Below are 12,498 nucleotides of genomic sequence, written 5' to 3'. Positions count from 1 at the left end.
TGGCCAAGGACATCAGAAAAGGATGGAGGTGAAGCTGATGGCAATTTCAGACCAGCCGTATATATGGCCATCTCCCAGCCTGCCCCTGGATGGGGTGTTTTCTGATAAAACATTCAGGTAAAGTGGTGATTCAAGGACTTTTACATCTTTTATGGAGCTACCACCCATCACCATGGTGTCTGGCACCTTTTTTGGGGAGTGTGGGGAGTCAGGCGCAGATGGGGTGCTGGAGCTGCTGGGGGTGGTGGGTCCGAGCTGTGTCCTTGCTGATATTTGTGCTCCCATCCCCAAGAAGATAAGGACCCAGTGGCAAGTGGCTGGAAAATGTCCCGGCGGGGCTGTGGGCACTCCCTGAACGGCCTTTGTGGCATTAACGGCCATTTGAAAAGCAGCTGAGGTCCTCGGACTTCAGGTGCTATTAAGTGCAGCATCTAGGTGTTAATTGTTATTAACATTATTATTGTTCTCTTATTGTATTACTGCTTAAAAATGGTACGAGGCCAATTTCTTTTACTCCAACTGCAAATGCACCGCTGTGTTTTTTTCAAAAGCGCTATGAGACATGACAGCAAATGGGACGATGTGACTTCTGCTATTTACCTGCTGAATATTCAGCACTCTTAAACCTGAGGAGTGGGAACCGTTGGCATCTAAGCAGTAGTGTGTTTAAACTGGCAGCCCCTCTTGTCAGGTTATAATAGAGATGATGAAAATTGCCAGCTCTGGGGGCAGGAACTGTTGTTTCGTTATCTCTGGGTGCAGTGCCGCACTCTGAGGGGCTCTGGTCCCCAGTGGCAGCTGCTGGACCTGGCTGCAGTGCAAATAACTGCAGCCTTGAACCTGAAATGCTTGGTGCAGACAAAAGTCTGTGGTCAGGCATGCGGTGATGTATCTAGTTTCCTGTCTTTGGCTCCATGAGCCAGTTTTCCTGAAAAGCAGAGCTGTACTGTTGGCAGCAAGGGTGGCAAGCCAGTGGGGACAAGCATTGTGGCTTCCCGGTGAGTTGCCCCAGGTGCGTGGATACAAAGGTACTGCTGGGAGGACACACCGTGCTCCACGTCCTCCTGTGCACCGGCATGTACAGCCGCAGATGTGGTCTGACTTTGCTAGCATAAGCAGACAGATGATGGAGGTCCCAGCCCCCTTATCAAATACATCGTCAAGGTAAAGAGGTGAAGAGCAAAAAGAAAGATTCATGGATGAAGATCAGGAGAGCAGCTCTCTTCTGAACAGCATCCGTGTTCATTCGCCCCAATGCAAAGGTTCAACAGCACCTAGGCTCAGAGTTTAGTCCTAATGATGCTAAAGAGCCAGGCCTGGATCCCGAAATCTTCCTGCTGGAAATAACAGCAGAACAGCCCATGGAATAAGGGGACATTTGTCCCAAGAAAGGGTATCATGGTATGGCCGTGTAGACTATGCAGAAGATTATTCGCTTAATCAAGTGAGGTTAGGGGATTTTTTTTGTCGCTATCTGTTAATGGTATCTAAGTGCTGGCAGTTACAACACTTAATTGAATTTTCCTGTAAGAAAATGCTTATCTTGGTAAAAGATGGGTTTCCTCTACAATCTGTTTTGTATGCTTAAAAACTCTTGTTTCCCATTTCGTTCCCTACCATCAGTGTGAGCTTAATCCATCCTCCGAGGCTGGTCCTCCGGTCTTATCCTCTGCTGATCCAAGGCTGTGAGCAGGTGAAAGTCTTCATGCCAGGTCTTCCCAAACAAGTGTCATCCTCATCTGCCAGTGGCTCTGCCCCGTTCTCCCATGTGAGGGAAAAGTGACCTTCAAGATGTGCTGGAGCCATCTTATCTCCCCTTGCATCCCACAGCGGGGCTCTCCCTGAAAAGATCTCCATCTGGCGCTCCTAATCTGGGCATGGTTTGTGCATTGCTGCCCTGTCTAGCTATTAAATTGATAACTTTTTTGGATGCTGGAGGAGAATTTTTCTCTCCATTCGAAATCTCTCAATAACCAAAGACTTGGGTGTAAAAGCACTAACTGCTCTCAGTTCACCGTGTTTTTTTCTTCCAGTCATAGCTTGGCTTTTTTTTCTCCTATAGGCACAGGAACCATTTATAGCCAAGGTGGGCTGAGTTTGCAATTTATTAATCTCTCCCCTGCATGTGGGTTGAAAAGAGACACCACGCCTTTATCAAAAGCCAGGCTAGCACAAAAGCCTATGCAAAATCATCATCAAATCCTATTAGAGGTGGAAAATATATCTTAGATCATCTCATTCATTTCCCTGACAATGCTAGACTGTTCCTGAGAGTTAATTTTCTAGTGTCTGTCGCCGACTCCCTGTGTGACTGCAGGTCTGTCATCCTGTCTGTGGGTTGTCACTGTAACTTCTACTCGTTTCCTTGCATTTCCAAGCAAGCCTCATTTTGTTCGGTGGTTGCCTGTGTTAATATTTGCCCTGTGTTATGTGTTATCAAAGGTTTCTACTTGGAGATCATCACCAGACCTTGGAAAGGTATCCCCATGGGATGGGGTGTGCTGGATGCTTTGGGGAGCTTGGGGAGGGCTTCATCCCCTGCAGCCACTGCTACTTTCTGTAGGCACTGGGGCAATGAACATCTCAAAGGGAGGTTTCCCTTCTGCAGTCGTGGCTGTGGATTCAATGCAAGCAAGTTCTTGCCTGTAAAGCACTTCTCCCAAGCTCTGCTGGCACTGCCTTTGACAAACTCCTACCCTGAAGTCCTGGGCTGGCTGTGACATCACTCGGCAGGGGGGAAAAATAATAATAATTCAAAGCTGGGAGCTATTTATAGCATTAAGCAAATGCAGATTTCATCAGGGTTTGTTTCAGAGGAGGAAACGGTGTGGAGGAGCAGAGTAACCTTACTTGTAACTTCCTGCTGGTGCTGGTGGCAGTGATTGAATTCCCCAACATGGCAAGGGTCTGGGAAGCCCTGCCAGAGCTGGGAAGGTCATTCTGGTAACTGTCACCTGGAAAGCTTCAAAAGCATGAGCTGTCAATAGCGACCCGCATTTGCAGAAAATCTGAGGGCTTTCTAATTAACTGAGGATCTCTAAATTAGAGCCAAGCCGCTCGACAAGCCCCCCTCATACGCCTTAAGTGTCAGGGCTCAGCTGATCACTGCATCTAACAAGCAACTGATTTTTAACAGTAGCTCGGAGACTCAATCAACTCCTAATGGCTCTGTTTCAAAACGTACAAGTGCATTTTTTCATCTCTTACTCTGGAATTTATGCTCTTTGTTCCCTGCTCAAATATTCTGGTGCTTTTCCTTAATTTCAGGCTTCTGCCTTGTGCCGGCTGCTCTGCCCTAACTAGGCAGCTCATCGCTTGCCTTTCCCGCACGCGATCCTCTGCCGCGGCTGCTCGCCCCGCTTTCTAATTAGAACCCCCCCCCCCCTTTTCTCTCCCCCGACACATAGGCAGTGCTGCACGCTGCAGAATTTCATAATTAGAAGGAAACCCACATTTAAACAGATGCCTCTGTAATGAGAGCTTAAAAGTGGGTTTATTTCGGCTTTAAACCCCTTCCCTTTAAGATAGCGAATGCAGTTTGCAAACGCACCTGATCTTGACTTCCCTCCCACTGCTTTTATGCCGTGCCACAGATTTGGGCGCTGGGGCTCCTGGTTTACACCATGGCAAATGAGATCAAACCCTCATTTTGGCTGTATTCACAGTGGAGTAAGAATATACACATTTAAACTGAGGGCTTCGAGCTGCTGGAAAAACAACATCTTTCCTGACGTGTAACTCCTGTTGCCGGTAATGAGACCCATGTGAGGCATCCTCGGGAAAGTGGCAGGATAAACTCCTACGTAAGCAGTGATTAGGAGCAGATAAATACCATTCAGGAAGGTAGAGAGTTAATCAGCCACTCTTTTAAGACTTCTCCGCATGTGTTTATGTTCAACTGCTTATCCATATCTTGGCAATTATTCACGTGAAATAGAATATAAATCCTGATGCCTAATTTTTCTTCCAAAAATTTCACAAGGTAATCAAATCCTGAAGTGCATATTCTATTCCAGTGCTTTTATCAGTAAATCAAATTTTTATCATTTATCAGCAAAAGTTAGATTTAAGCATCCTCACTGCAATGTTTGAAAGATGAACATTTGTTTCAGTGGGTACTGTGCCAATCAATAATTTTCCAGCTTGACTCAGCTATCAATTATTGCTGCAATTATTTGTCTGGTTGGATATTTAAAATGTCATCAGAAAGAGATGATTACATATTCCAGAAAGCTAGGCACTGTATAATCAGATGAACTGAATCCAGTTAAATGTAGTGTGGTACTAACCTGTCCTTCAAAGCTGAATTCTGTGGCCGCGACTGAAACAACAGCTTTCTGCATTATTGTAAGGAAACAGATCTTAACCTTGGAACAGTGTGTGTTATTGGGGTCGGGTAATACTTGGCGAGAGGAGACCTTGCAAGCCTGGAAATTGAATCAGCCTTACTGACATAAACGGGGGAGGGTTTTTTTTTGGGGAGGGAGGGCTGATTTTGTTGGATTTCGTCTGCAAATCTATAAGAAAAACCCTCTTTATCTGCCTTTCTGGGAATTTAAACTCCTGAGCAAAAAGAGCCAAATTTTCGTATGCCCTTTTTGCACTCCTTGACTTGATGTATGTATGGTAAATACTCTCTGTGCCCTGAGAACACAATAAAGATGTAGCAATTCTTGCAAGTCTTACATCCTCCAAACTCCAGATATTCAGAGTATTGTATCATTTTCAACTTCAAGGATATCTCGACAGTGGAGAGGAGACAGAATAAACCGGAGGAGACCAGATAACTTTGTGACACCTTTTGGTCCTATTAGCAAAGTGAGGAGGGGAAATATACGTATTATCGATTCTACTAATACTCGCTTGTGCAAGTTATGAAACTAAATGTTCTAGGATCTGGTTCAGCACTTGCTGTGCTTGCAGCTCCATGGTGACATTGAACTCGGTCAGGGACAGAATAAACCTTTGCGTTCCTGGCAGATAATTTGCAGGGGAAGGTGTTGTTTGGGGGGACCTGCAGTTCTCCTGACCCCCAAATTGTCAGGATGGTTTGCTGCTGGCTAAATATCGTCCATTGGAAATCCAGGGGAAAGTGAGACAAAGGGGAAGGCTGGGAAAGAGGAGAGGCTGAAGAGGATCCATTTTGGGAAGGAAAGGTGGAATAAGGCTCTCAAGGAGCCCCAGCCCATCCCTTGGCTGAGGGCTGGGGCCCATCACTTGGCTGAGGGCTGGGGCTTTTCAGCTCCACTGACACCCTGCCTGAGGCACTGGTGGGAGCAGGGGTGCTGTGGGATGGAGAAGGGCTGGCAGGGACCACCACATCTCTGCAAGGCCGTGGTTTCAATGTACGTGCTTTACAGAGCCGGGCACATCAAATAGAGATGTTAAGATGTGAAATGCAGCAAAATAAAGCAAAGCCATAGGTGATGATGAGACTCGGTGGCCAGGCAGTGCCCTGGCAGCAGCATGCCTGCCTGTGAGCCATGGTGGGAAGGTGCCGGCCCCCTTTTCTCCCTGGGAGAAGGCTCAGCCATTTCAAAATGCCAGCGTGTCTCACTATCTCCAGGGGTGTCCCATGCAGTAGAGCCACCACGTCCTCCAGCAAGGTCCTGCAGGTCACCAAGCATTAGCGGCTCTTCTGAGGAAAGCAGCATCCTGGCATCGCAGCTGAGAGTCTTTACACGTGAGAGATATGGTTGTGTGCAATGTTCATTGCAGAGCAGTGTCCACGATGCGCACTCACCTGCGCTGGCTGCAAGGCTGGGTGATGCTGAAGCTGCGAAACAAACCAGGAGAAACACCCCACTGCTGACATCTGCCAGGGCTTGGGAGTCTCGTGTTGCATCTCGCCCCAAACTGTCAGGGATGACCTGAGATGTCATGCTAGAGCATCTCCTTTCTTCCCTTTGCAAGAAACTTTTTGAAGTTCACTCTGCCTTTTCTTCAGAGAAAATGGTAGAAAAGGAAACAATTACATCACATAGGTGTATAAGAGTGAATAAAATGATTTGGAAGCTCTCTGCAGCTGTATAATTACAACACTGCATTTAAAAAGTGATTTACTGACTTGATTGTCCCCAGCAGCCACTGGGTAAATGCATAATTAGGGTCCATTGGAGCAAGGTGTCATTTGCTGGATAGCCAGGTTAGGCTTTGAAAGGGCTTTGGTGCTCATTTTGGAGCAGGGCTTAGATGAGGCTTGGTCCTCCGTGGGTCACAGCCCAGGTGGACCTTCTGGCAGGGGACACACCTGGTGGCAGATAGGTCCAGAGGAGCTGATTTAGCAGGTGTCATGCCAGCAATGCTGCTCCTCCTTGAGTCCATTCGTTTACAATCCTTGAGCCTGTGCTCAGGGGAGGCAGTCTGGGGGAGGCAGGCGGGGAAGCCTGCGCATCTGGGGCGTTGGTTACTTCGCTGATGATATTTTTAGAGAAACGAGATGGTATCAGTAAGGAGTTCCTCCTACGGGGCTGACAACACTGTGCAGTTTGCCCTTTAGGTCCCACTGCCAGTATTTTAAGCTAATGGAACTCCTACCTGTGTGATGCTGCCATCTGCATCGCCTGTATTTCTCCCTCCCTGTAGTGTTAGTGTATAGGGTGTGTATGTGTGCACGATCAGGTCTTCTTTGCTTGAGGGCTTTCTTTTTAAAACTTCATTCAAAGCTGAATTTCAAGCACAGTGTTCTTTTCCGGTGGCAGGTTTCCTCTGCTCCTTGCTAATCAAGATGCGACAGATTTCCACCCCCCTTAAGTTTTTAAAAAGCACAAAAATCAGTCACAGCCTGATACCTTACTTGCCAACTTGGAGCTCAAAGCGGGTTTTTTTGGTGGCCAAATTGTAATCGCCTTGCAAATGGTGACAGACGTTGAGGTCAGGCCGGTATGCCTGGCAGCGCTGGTGTGCTCCGGCAGGACCCCAGCACCCTGCGACTCCCCACTGAGGCTCCAGCAAACCAAGCGTTTTGTTTCTTGTCTTTAACAAAACATCATTTTTTGTGGGGCAACTAGGTGTTATGCGTTTGGTTCTGTGTAGAAGAATGAGTAAATACACAAAATATGTTGAGGCTACACCCCAAATGGTCATCCACAAAGTGTGCACTTCTGCAGGGAGGAACTGGCTTTCCCATTTCCATCCCTCCTTACTCACATCTTTCGTCAGCACCGAAAGTCTTCTGTTTTGTGGAAACCTGAGCAGTGCTGCAAAACCCAAAGAAAATTTGGTTTTGGGAGAAAAAGGTTAATTCCTGGAGTTCCTAACTCCAATCTAAATCTTTGAATGGCAAGGCAGTGGCAGCTGTACTACCTTCGTTTTTATTGTTGCTGTTGCTTGAGTTTATTTTTTAAGTTTGGGTCGTGGCATTAGCGTTTTGGCCTAGTTCTTCTTTGAAAGAGGAGCTTTTAAAAGGAGGTGTAACGAAAAATAGGAATTATTGATATTCAGTTTAGAAAATATTTTGTTGTCAGTTTTATTAAAATGATTTCAGGGAGTTAGAATTTGCAGGAAAAATAATTCTTTTCAGGAATATCAATAAGTCTTTTCTCAGTAAGTCGTAGGTAAGGAAAGGCTGGTAAAGATGGCAAATGGGATGCTGGAAGTCCCACAAAGCAAAATTTCATCTAGATTTTTTTCACTTGCACCACTAAGCCAGTCCCAGGACCTGTCATCAGGCCTGTGCACAAACAATGTGGACTTCATTTGCAGAATTTTATTTTTCAAATGCACAATGGCAGTGGTGCTTCTCGTCTCACAAGCAATACTGTGTCACTTCCTGGAGAGTTTCGGGGATGTTTTCCTTTTTCAGTGTTGCTGAATCTGGTTCATCTAGTGATAAAGAGAAACGATTAGAGAGAAAGTACTCTGTTGTACATAAATGCAGCTACTGCTGTTATTATTGTTATAATTATTAAGACAACAGCAGTGGCAAAGTTGATGCTAACAGCTACTTGCAACAGGTCAATGACAGACTAGGTTAATAATGCACCCTTTGCAATCTGGAGGATCGGGAGGAAGACTTAGTGCAAGAAGGAAAAAATATGTTTGGACAGTTACAGTTTCCCATCTAAACTGATGTTACCAACTACCAGGAAAAGGTGAGTCATGACAAAGCAGCTATTTCTTACCAAGGGAGAAGTGGGCTGCTGCCAGCGTGGAGTGGACCCACTTATCTCCCAGCCCTGCGATGCTTCCTGTGTCCCAACTGTTTCACTTCTCTAGTTTTCAGTTGAAAGGAATTTCAACAGTACAGATTTCCAAAAGAGAGAAAGTGAAAAAAAAAAAAAAAAAAGAGTTCTTTGACAAGCCAGATGGAGAAGAACTGAATCAAGTACAAATGGTAACAATTAACTCAATTTTTTTTCTTCCCCCCTTTAAATACCAGAACAACTCCAAATTTATCAGTCCAGAAATCAAGCAATCAGTTGACATTAAAGCTGAATAGAGAAGTTCCTGGGTTTGGCTCAGTCTGTTCCTCCAATAATTGTTTGGTGGTAAACAGAACAGAGGGGGGTGCTTAGTGCAGGTTGCAGGTGTTCGAGTCACTTTCAACTTTTGTTCTTTGCAGTTTGATAGCAAAAGGTATGTACATGCCATGTAGGTGCAGGTAGCCCGGTAAATACACCTTGGCTTTGCTTACACGTGCGGGTTTTTTGGGGAAGGTGAATGCAGGAGTGAAGCACCACCAGCTAGTGCTGGCTTGCGGAGAGATGCTGCCGAGAACTAGGGCTGGACTGTCCAGGCAGTAAGGACCAAGTTTTGGTCTTGGCTTGAGGATTTCTCCCAGGGTGTAAATCTGCAGCTGTGAGTGAAATCCTTGCAAACGCCGTTGGCATGTATGCACTCCCTGCTTACGCCACTGTTTTGTTTATGAAAACACTGGAAAAACTGGAGTGTCTCTAATACTGCGTGCTTGTGTGCAGCCCGTACGATGCCCTGCAGTAAAATACACGTTATATTAATATCTTGCTCCTTAGTCTGGTGGTCCTTGGTCCTTCCCAAACAGTGTTGGGTGCTATGGGCTGCCTGTTTCAGATAGGGTCACTGAGAGGATGCTGCACATGGCGTTTCAGCATTGTGCTTCCATAAAGAGCTGGTGTGTCCAGCGAGCAGCTTTCCTGGATCTAGCCTTGACTTTTGAGAAACGAAGGAAGCTCTTCCAAAGCACATTGGCACACACACGCAGATTATTCCATTACTCACTTGGCAATGCCTGAACTTGCATGCCTAGCTCCAGAAATCCTGCGCCTCCTCATCACCACCCCCCCCAGCACCCCCCAGCAGTGGCATCTAACTGACAGCTTCTCCTCCCAGCTGGTCTTCTCTCCAGCATCTTGTCTGGCTTTGCGGCTGGTGGCTGTGGACACGGCTGTGGGGCTTGCTTCAAGCCAACTATATTGTGCCCGGAGATGCTGGCTTGCTTCAACTCGGACTTTGAGCACATTGGGTGTATCTGTGAGCACAGCAGAGAAGAACCAGCTTTTTTATTTAATATAAAAAAAGCCCCTTAATGCTGAAAGCAGCCATCTCTTCTTATTTTACTGGGTAATTGTGCCAACTGCCCTTAAAGGCACTCAAATGCCAATATCCATCCCACTCATTTGTTAACATTTTTCGGATCAGAAGCTAAATCTGTCACTCGTATGTCACTGGTTAAATCACTTCTTTTGGGGGCACGGCAGGCAAGAGCTGTTGTGCTGCTTTTTTCCCCCCCCATCCCCACCCCCCCCAGCAGGAGCCAATTACTTGACAAACAATAAGCATTTGTGCTGTAGAGAAATGCCGTGCCCTGCCACTAGTCCTTTTCTGTCTGTGATGTAGAAAAGGAGTAAATACGTAACAGTGGGTGAGACTTCACTGGGTTAGACCAGTCAGGTTTCATATTGACCACATGTTTGTATTTGGTACATGGTATCCCCATGTAATTCTCCTAAAGGGGTAGTTTCCCAGATACGAAGAAAATGAGCAGTAAAATTGACTGGGAGGAAAAATATATGCGTGAAAAATGCAAATGGTAATTGGAAGCTATTTGTAAAGACTCGATGAACTGTCCAGGAAGGAGAGGGCAACTTTGGCCCAAATCCAAAACTCACTTCACCCACTTCAGCAGTGAGATGACAACAGCAATTAAATATTTTTTTTTTTAAATCAATATATGACAATTAAAAAAAAATGGAAAATAGATAGCCATCAATCACAGTGAGAAACCGTGATGGGTAGATAACTGGTCAGGGGAGCTGAAGATTCTGTGGAAAGCTTGTACCTGGCACGGCTGGGGAGAAGAGGAGAGTTTCTCAGTATCCTGGAGAAAAGAGAAGCCCTAGAAGTGATGGGTGGAAGAAGCAGTAAGGTAGAAATTTTTAATAAAAATTTCTGCTCTAGACCTGGAAAGCAGCAGCGTTGTTCTGTATCACAGGCAGGTGATGACGTGTTTTCTAGCTCACTAGTAGCCAAGGAGGGTTTTATACAACGAGGTCCAATGGAGATAAATATTTTTAAATTATAAGGCCCTGACAATTTGTACCCAAGAATCCCTAAAGAGATGGCATGTGATACTGATTTTTGATAAAGCTTATGGATTGGGAAAATGCCATCAAGAGCTGGTTGGGGTAACTATGGAAGAGTTGGCAACACTTCACTTATCTCTTCTGGGCAAAATAATTCAAGAGACTATATAAGATTCAACAGATAAAGAATTAAAGGATAGAAATATAATTCATGCCACTCAGCTTAGATTTATGTAATATAGATCTTGTCAAATAAACTTGATTTCAATCTTCCAGATGACAACCTTGGTCGATAAATGTAGATGAAATAGACAGTGCAAGGCATTGGACATGGCGCTGTGTGACACTGTGTACAGGAAAACTGAGCACTGGGTGGTATCGCTAGCATGGACGATTAAGAGATGGCCAATGGATTTGGGAGTGTGGGGGCTTAGCTGGAGAAACACCAGTGGATAGGAGAGGTCAGCAAGTGTTGGTGGGAGCCTCAGTGGTGGTTAGCATTTTGTTGGTGATTTAGAAATGAATATGCAATTGCAACTGATTAATGTTGTGGATAAAGCAACGGCAGGTAGACGGGTGAAGAGCTGATGGGGTGGGTTTACGGGGTGCTTTGGAAAGATTGTCAAGTGGGGTGTGTTGAGAGCATGGTTGGATACAACCTGCCATGTTGCTTGGCTAGAAGGGGAGAATTGGGGCCATATGTAGTGTACTCCAGAAGGCAGCAACTCTGTGGGAGGCTTGGTGGAAAACCAACTCCTTCCCAGCACGATGCTGGGCTAGGATGGTCCTTGAGTAATGGAGGACGTAGGAGTGGCTTCAGGGTGGAAAAATAACCGTATCTTGAAGCATGCCTTGATTTCAGGGTACTTATGTAGCTTGATGTGGGTGGGGGGGCATACTATATACCAAGGGTCTTTTCAGTATATTGGCGAAAAAACTCAGCAGAAGAAGGGAACAGGTAGATGTTGGAGCCAGAGAAATTCAGGTGGACCCCGGGTACCGATCTGTGAGTGTGGTTAGCTGTGGGAACCAACAGCGCCAGCAAGGGGTGCATGGAGCTGGTTTGAATGGTTTTCACTGGGATTTCATGCTTTGACCTAAAGATGGTTTGCGGGTCTGGAGGAGGTCACATTCAACCCAATGACATCGTGTTGGTCACGGTGCAGGACAACTAAGTGACATATGTTGTGGGAAAGGTCAGAAAATGAGAGCCGGTGGTTCCTTTTGGTCTTAAATTCCTCAGTGCAAAGCAGCTGAGGACGTGGGCTCCAGCCCTGCTGTTGATGGCCAAGGAGGGCTAGTTTGGCAGTGACCCGCTTTGCATCTCGATCTGGGGGATTCTTGCTAGCCTCTTGGAAATTGTCTGAAAACTCCTAGTCTCCTAGACATCAATGAATCCACAGCCTTCAAGTCCTACAATCTTGTCCCGCTTTTGGGGGGACTCAAACGCTGTACCACGAAGTGTGGTGGTGGGATGGGAGGAAGGAAAGGCGAGTCCCTTCCAAAAACCAGGGTTTACCGGAGCGGTCTAAGGACGCGTCTCGCCTCTAGCGGGCAAGGCGTGGATTAGTGCCATAATTCTTGCAGTTTGGCAAGACTGCATCAGACTGGAACGTATCTCTAGGTGGTGATGTGGTCAGTCAATAGCCTTCATAATTAATCAAGCACTAATAGACAAATTAGAAATCGTGTCTCTTCAAAGCAGGAGGTGGAGACTTTTTAACTGTTTCGCTGCTTTGTTTTATTGCCTGGTTTTACGTTGCTCCCTTGAAAATGATGGGCTGTTTAGGGAAGTTTTGTACATAAACATGATTTTAAATTTAAATTATTATCTTGATTACCAAATGCGGATGGTGAATTGAAAACTTGTTTTTCCGGCAAGCAAATGAAGAATAATATTACATTTTACACTCCACTAAATCAATGTAGCCCTAATTTTGCCATGCAGGAAATCAATTCCAGTCTTTATAACAGCCAAAGTTGTTATGAACAAAGT

The sequence above is a fragment of the Pterocles gutturalis genome, unplaced genomic scaffold (assembly GCF_000699245.1).
Source record: "Pterocles gutturalis isolate BGI_N339 unplaced genomic scaffold, ASM69924v1 scaffold34560, whole genome shotgun sequence".
Lineage (NCBI taxonomy): Eukaryota > Metazoa > Chordata > Aves > Pterocliformes > Pteroclidae > Pterocles > Pterocles gutturalis.
The sequence above is the reverse complement of the archived record's forward strand: the minus strand, read 5'-3'. Positions refer to the sequence as shown.